The following is an 8133-nucleotide window of genomic DNA, read 5'->3' on the forward strand; positions in this document are numbered from 1 at the left end:
AAGCTGTGGAGGCTCATGCTTTAAAAGCATGCTTTAAAAATTCTCTGAAGGAAATCAGAGACCAAATTAGACAAGTGATGAATATCTAATCCAGATACAAGTAGTAAAAAAAGATTGTTTCACAGATGGAAATGACATAAAGAACTGTAGGATCTTAACTGCATCAAATTTAAAAGGTATACAAGAAAAAGAAGAAAAAAAGTAAAAAAAAAAAAAAAAAAAAAAAAAATCCAATACAATAGCCTGAGCGTAGGACATATTCAAGGAATTGATGAAAATACTCATTAACTCAATAATGAAACAGAGAGGCATGGCCATCCATCAGACACATGCTTTTCTTTTTTGCTGAGGATTAAAGAAAAGCATGTATACCTCAGGTTTACAAGGTATATGGACTGTGCCATGAAAAGCAAAAGGAAAATTTAGTACCAGGTAAGCTTTACATGAAGTGCAAGAAAGCAAACTATTTTGCATGAACACAACTCATGGGAAAATGGAAATACACATTTTAACCAGTGAAGTAAAGTGGAGAAAACCTTGAAGAAGAAGAATTTAACAGCCCTGACAATCAGCTTATGATGTTTCATCTAGACCATATTTCCTCAGATTGCTTATGAGAAAGTATATTAAAAGAATCTGTAAATAGTCAAGACATGGCATATTCGTAGATTCATAAATTCATAGATGTTACCGTCCGAAGGGACCTCAGTAGGTCACCAAATCTGACCCCCTGCCCGGGGCAGGAAAAAGGGCTGGGATCAGATGACCCCAGCTAGGTGCTTGTCCAGTCTCTCTTTGAAGACCCCAAGGTAGGGGAGAGCACCACCTCCTATATAGGAAGCCCAATCCAGGTTCTGGCAAACCTTATCATGAAACAGTTTCTTCTAACGTCCAACCTAAATCTACTCTCTGTCAATTTGTGGTGATTGTTCCTAGTTACTCCAGGGGGTGCCCTAGTAAATAGAGCATCTTCTATTCCCTGCTGCCCTCCCCTGATGAATTCATAGGTAGCCACAAGATAGGAGTCAACTATGACTCCAAGATCACTTTCTGCTGCTGTGCTTTTCCTTTATTTCACTAAAGAAGAAATTGCATTTGGTATAACATGATCTGTCTCTTATTGACCACTTTGGCTCTTTTTAAACTACTTTATTATCTTTTAAATATGTTAAAATTGATTGTTCAATGATTTTTTTCCAGTATCATTTTGCTGATCAAAGTTATGCTTTAATTCCTAGGATGATCTTTTTTCCTGTTTCTAAACATAGTACTAACTTTGCCATTTTCTGTCCTTTGGTCTTCTGTGAAACATATCCTGTTATCTATATGGTCTGCAGCATATTTTAACTGGGTTCCTAAGTACTCTGAAGAAAATGTCATCAGTCCCTGCCTACTTCTCATGTATCTTAACTAAATGTAATGCAATCTGCTTTTTTTCCATGTTCAAGTCTGCAATCCCAGCTCCTTGTTAAAAAAAAGAGATTGGTAAATATCTAGACACATATTATGTTGTTTTTTTAAAGACTTAATAAAAGAAGACAGAGAATGACATCTTTCTCTGTATCATCTTTTATTATCATTAGTTTTCCTTCCCCATTTTTATGGGCATATACTTTTCTTTGTTTTTGTTTTTGTTTAATACTTTTATTGGAACCTTTTCTTTTTGCATTTTATGTTAGTATTTGAAAATTATTTTGTGCCTTAAGCTTTCAGATTTTATCCTTGTATCGTCATCCCAAATCAAGTGTCAATTTTTTATATTTAATTATTGATTTTCAAGTTATTAAATACCTTAGGATGCAACCTTAATGTCCCTTACAATAGACCCCTATATATATATATATATATATATGGCAATTAAATTATTAGAAGCATAAAATGGCAAATCAGCCATAAAAATGTTTCACATATAATATAGAACATTTTTATGGTTGATTTGTATGATGATTTAAACCGAACATATGACATTTCCAAGGCTGCTCCAGGGCCAATGCCAAAGATCAGCTGATGGTTGGACCTGGTCCTGCTGGACCTGCTGATTGCAGGGCACTGGGCCTTAAAATTGCATTGCACAGTTCCTCACATGAAGAGGACAGTAAAAAATAATGGATGCCACGTGGACAGCAGCACCCTATCCAGGACAAACAAATGTCATGAGTGAAGCTTAATTGCTAGTTCTCCATGACATTGAACTCTCCATGGCAGGTAATTCAGCTATCACTATCAGCTATGATGAAATGGTACTAATACAAATAAAAGCAGGTTCACAAAGCAGAGAATAAAGTGACACAGTTGGATGGCCTGTCAATAAGGAGTATGCCAGTTAATACCAGGATAAAGGCACCAAATGTTCATCTTAATCATGATTCCAGACTCTCTGCTAGCAAGTAGAAAGGTGTGTTTGGGATCTGTTCTGGGATCTGATCCCTGATCCTGAAATAGCATCTCTTGCCATATATGCATGACATTACAGGCGGCACAATTGTTGGGATCAGGGCTCAGATCCCATGGTGCCTATATATGAATATTTCCATGGACCTATGTTTCCTATCTTACTTTTGCACCAAGATATTTCTCATTGTACATTTACTAACTTTCAGTTGTTGCTGTTTTTGTATTCCTTTATCCTCTATATTATTTTTTGAAGATAACCTACGTACCAGTTCACTGAGTTTGTGGATATCTTTAAATATGAACTCTATTATCCTTACTTGGTTGCTTATATTAATTTTTTTCTTGTAGAGTGATTTGTTTTTAATTTCATGATCATCTTTATGTAAATTATGTCCTATCTATTAGTCAGAATGAAATCTAAAATGTCCATGTCCCTGGTAGCTTCCTCAACCTTCTGAAACAAAAAAGCTATCCCCAATTCATTTCAAGAACTGTATGAGTCTCACTGTAATGTTTTCCAAAAGATAATGCAGTAATTGGAAAATGATGGGCTTGTCTTTTCAGTATCTCAACAGTCACGTAAAACAAAAGTCTCATCCATTCCCTTCTTACTTCTCATTTTCTCACTAAGTTTCCAGGTCAATATTCTGGGATGTTCTTCTTTTCTCTTTCACATGTACCAGTCTCTTCCACTATTCTGCTTTCATAGAATACCCCTTGTACTTCAGAAAGCCAAACCTCTCCTGACTACACCATATGCAAAAACTTGCATTTATCACCAGAATTTCTCTTTTCTTGCTTTGGCCTTACCCTCAAGAAATAATAGCAACAAGAATACTGCATATGTAATGGAGTCCTTCAGTCTTGTCCCCAAACCCTTGTAGTAACTTCTGATATAATCAGATGATACCAGGCAGTATTATTAGTGTCTACATGGACAAACAGTGTCATGAAAACTGCTTTAAAAATCACAATAGCATGCAAAAGGGGTTATGCCCCAACTTCCCTCTATTGTTATAGTATGTAGCTCTGTCTTATTAAATATCTGTTTGAGATTTTTCTATGTCTATTACAATATTTACCTTACGCTGTAATGGTCAATCTTACCTTATTTACTTCTGGCTATATTCCATACCAGAATAATACAGTATGTGTCTTTTACATAATATGTGCATTTTAAATGTGCGCTTCTTATAATGAATAAAATAATGGAAGTAACCATTATTCAATTAAACAAAAAAAATCTTAGACCCTGAACTCTTGGTATTTAAAGAAAAAAACATAAATTAGTACACAACAATGTATTTTGTTGTGTCCTTCAGATGAAGTATCAGTACTTCTGAGAGAGGTAGCATAGACTGACAGTGGATTCCAGAGTTTAATAGAGTGACTCATACAAGCAAAGAGAGACAAATTATATTTGAAAATGAATTGTAGTAAACAGCAGACTGACATTTTAAATTAGCAAAGATCTAAGTATTTTTGAAGGTTACACTTGGTAAAGAACATTATGTGAAAAGGAAAGGTGAGGAAAGTCTAAATCAAACAGCAATATTTTATGGTGAAAGATGCAAAGAGGATCTCAGAAAACATTCTAGATGAGATGAATGGATGGTACAAATGAAAATGCAGCCCACACAGTTGGAGAGACAAGAGGGTGCCAAGAATGAATGGGAAGAGATGTAAGGAAAAATTAGCCAGCAAGGTGTGGGGGAGAGATAATCTCTCTCTCTCTCTCTCTGTCTCTCTTAGTACAAAGTAGACAAACAAGGTTACACCCTTGAACTGATTTTGGACATTGATAGGAAGACAATGACTATATTAGGATGAAAGAATGAGTATATAATACTTCCCAAGAAGCCTGAAGATTCTGGGCCATTTTAACTTAGAGAGTCAAGATTTAGGAAGATAACAGAAAAAGTGAAGTGAAGCTTAATAGTAAGACTGTAAGAAATTGGATGGAAAATACAGATTTTTGAAATGTCACCCAGGGTAGGAATGTATTCTTGAAATGGTCTTGAGCTGGTGGTAACAGACAGACAAGGAAAATGTGTATGGTCTGAATTAAGGTTTCTGGTCTTTGTAGAATGAAAGGGTGCCTATACACATGCTCTGACACATTCTAATTAGAATGTGTTGGAGCAGACTCAACAAATCAATTAATCAAGTCTGCTGGACCAATCTAATTAGAAAGTTCTACCATTCTGCAGTGGCACGTATATTCAGCATCATGTGTCCTCAGTATCCCAACCCCCCCCCCCACACACACACACACACTTCGAAGCATGTGTATAGACACCTAAATGTCTAAGTTAAGGGGAATTCCAGCAAAATCAGAAACTGCAGAAAAAAATACACTTCTTTCCAAAAACAAAATTCAATCTGTGAAATGTTTAATGATGGGTGTAATGGAAGGCCTGTGGCTCTGTTACAGAATTGGAAAGAAAATGGTGTATGCACTTTTAAGGCCAGGTACAGACATTACACTTTTACCTGTATAAGTGATTGGAAATTAGTCTATACCTGTAACATAACAGAAGTTCAACACACAAAGACTGGTATAAAAAGGCAGAACTGGGTCTAAGATTTGGTCCCCACCATTCTCCACCGCAGAACAAATGTATGTTCTGTTTGCTACCAATTACAGAAAACTGCATAGCTTAGATTGATTCTGCCATGTGCTTTTTGAGTGTCTGTACCTAGTGTAAGAAAGTAAGCACAGACTGGTAATCCCATTCCCCTATGCTTTCCCTGGATATATAAGCCTTCTGAGGGCTGAGCCAGTGCAGCTAGTGCTGAGGCCTGGAAGAAGGAGCTGGGTATGAGCAAGGAGCCTGGGTTAGGGCCTGGGAGTTGGAGTTGGAGCTGCAGCTGGGGCTGGGGGAAAGATGAAAGGAACATTGCTAGGTATTAGAGATAAAGGGGCTGTACTGTATAGGACTAGTCCTGAGAAGGATATTAGTGCTGGGAGGCTGCTAAGAATATTAGTCCTAGGAGAGGGGACCACTTTATTCAAGACTTTAAGATGATTTAAGATGGGCCTTTTGATTTGGAAGCAAAGCCCTTATGAGAGTCAAGGAGTGGTTGGGAGGGCTATAGTTTGTCAGGTTTTGGCTGGGACATAGATGGCCAGGACTCTGGTAGGCCAGTAGAAGTGACCAGTGGGTCAGAAGGGTGTGGGACCAAGTTACCAGAGCCAAGAGGGGAGACCCAAGAGATATATTCCAAGATGTAAGCTGAGGTCAGGAGCCAGGAGTCGGAGAACCAGTGCTGAGTTCCAAAGAAGTTATCTGAGGACAAAGAAGCCAAGCCAAGTCAGGATGCCAGAGAGAGTAGGGCAAATCCCAACTTTCAGGGGAGATCCCGGATCAGTGTCAGAGAAAACCAGGAGGCAAGAGAACTGGACTGAGAACCGGACTGAGAACAGCAAGAACAGACTGAGGCTATGTGAAGGCATACGTGCAGCCTGAGGCCGCAGTTGTGCTTATAAGGGATGAGGGCCATTTTTGTCAGCCAATCTGCCTCCAGAGCACTGGGTCAGTTGCATTAGTCAAGTCTCAAGGGCAGGTGTGGTAAGTCAGGTGTGCTTGATCAGAGGGGTTAAAATGTGTAAGATAACTTATTTAATAAATGTAGCCTATTTTTGCCTTTATAATTTTCTGCAGACTTTAATTTTTATGAATGTTTCCTATGTATAATTGTTTTCAAATAGTTTACATTAACTATATTTTCAGTTTATGAAATTCACTATGAAAACACCTGTGAAGTGTTCACTAAGAACATTAGTTTGAATGTCTGATATTTGTGATTCAAATTTTCTTCTGTATTTCTTCTTCTGGTATTCTTTCCATTTTCTGATTAGATAAATACATATGCAAATTACTTCTGCTTCCATTTTAAACACCTATTTTTCTGAACAAATTCCAGTTTTGAACCTTAGATTTGCATTATTTTTGTATTTGTGGTGCAATTCTAATGAAAAAAAATCTCTAAAATATTAGCAATTTTATAGATAGATAGATAGATTTCTACCATCTTGTAATTTTACTCTACATAATATAATATGGCTGCCTGCAAAAGCTGAGATGTTACCCTGAAAGAAACCACTGCACTGTTCAAAGACACCTGAACATTTTCTAAATGATGTGTATGCTTTAACTTGTGAGTGTTCAGGTCAAGATATTTCCAATGACTGCAATAATTTTGGAGGATATATTAACAACACAATTTTCATATGTGCAGGGATGGATAATACATGAAGTTTCCTTCCTGAGTGCAAAGTACACCAGCTGCCTGTATTCACAAAATTTCTTGCTTCTTGATCTTTCTGATAGGATCTTAAAAAGTGTCTTAGAAGCTGAGCCAAGGACATATTTTTGTGATTTCTTTTGTCCTGTTTTATGAAGTAGAGCTCACACCCTGGGAGGAATCTCCATTGTACAGAGTTCCTTTCCCCACTCCTCCCACCACATCCTCAATGCACATCGAACTTTCACATTCTGGCTTTTTAACTTCCTAGGATTGTGCATAATATCACATAATGCTCTGCAATGTTGCTGTTTGCATATCTATATCAATTTATATGAGCAAGACTAAGACCCTCCAAAGATGATTTTTATTGTGGCTGACAGCCAATAATTATTGGGAGCTGACTGTACTGAATCAAGATCTATAAACTGGAAGGAAATTGTGATACTGAGATGGGTATTACACACTATACAGGCAGTCCTTAACTTATGACTATTCAATTTAGGATGAACGGCACTTACAACCTTTATAAATTAACACCATGTTTTGAGATTCTGACATGGGTTTCAACTTCATGATGCTTAATACAGCTGGTAAGTCTGCTGTGGTGGAAGGGGAGGAGGGAAGGAAGGGGTATGGGGGGGCAGATCTACACCCCTACAGAGAAGGAGGGATTGGGGCAGGGGCTGAGACAGAGGCTGGGCAACTGCTGCCCAGCCAAGGCAGGGTGTCATGGGATGAAGGTGAAGCTCATCGGGGGGGGGGGCGAGGCTTCTGCTGATGTGTGCCGCTGGTCTGGGAACTGCTCATGTGGTGGCTCGTCCAGCAGCTCTCACTACCGCTCCTGCCACTTGTCTGTGAAGGCACGGGGTGGGGGGGGCATGTGCCCACAGATCTGCTCAGGGCAGGGTCAAGACTGCACTGCGCTGAGCTCCAGGTGGATGCAACAGTGCTGGGAGCTGGGGGCTATGCCCTGCCACCACTCGCCTAGATGGGGCAGGGTTGGTGCAGGTTGGAGCTGCTGTGCTGCCTCTGGACAAGCGGCACATAGTGGTGGAGGCTGTCCCCCCCTCCGAGCCCCCTGGATGAATTGTGGTTCTGTCCTGTGCCCACCCCACCCCAGTAGGGGAATGGGGGAACATGTGCCCCTGAATTGTGGCAGGGTGGGTGGTACAGTGGGAGTTATGGGGGGGCTGCAGCCACTTGAAAATTTACTGTACCCCACAAAGTCACAGCCACCTGCCAGGAGTGCAGGGCAGTGCAGCCCCAACATCACCCACCCTGCACAGATCCAGGGGCAACCCCCCATGCCCTCCTGGATGAGGGGTTGGGAGCTGTGGTGGGGGCTGCCAGATGAGTAGCTCTTGGACCAAAGTCACGGAGTGGCGAGAGCTGCTCCCTCTCCCCATGCCCCAAAGATGAGCTGCGCCTTTATCCAGAATCCTCCTGCCCTGCCTGCACAGCACTTGACCCAGCCCCAGCCCCAGCCCC

The sequence above is a fragment of the Gavialis gangeticus genome, unplaced genomic scaffold (assembly GCF_001723915.1).
Source record: "Gavialis gangeticus isolate Ggan-Ray unplaced genomic scaffold, GavGan_comp1, whole genome shotgun sequence".
In the NCBI taxonomy this organism is placed as follows: domain Eukaryota; kingdom Metazoa; phylum Chordata; order Crocodylia; family Gavialidae; genus Gavialis; species Gavialis gangeticus.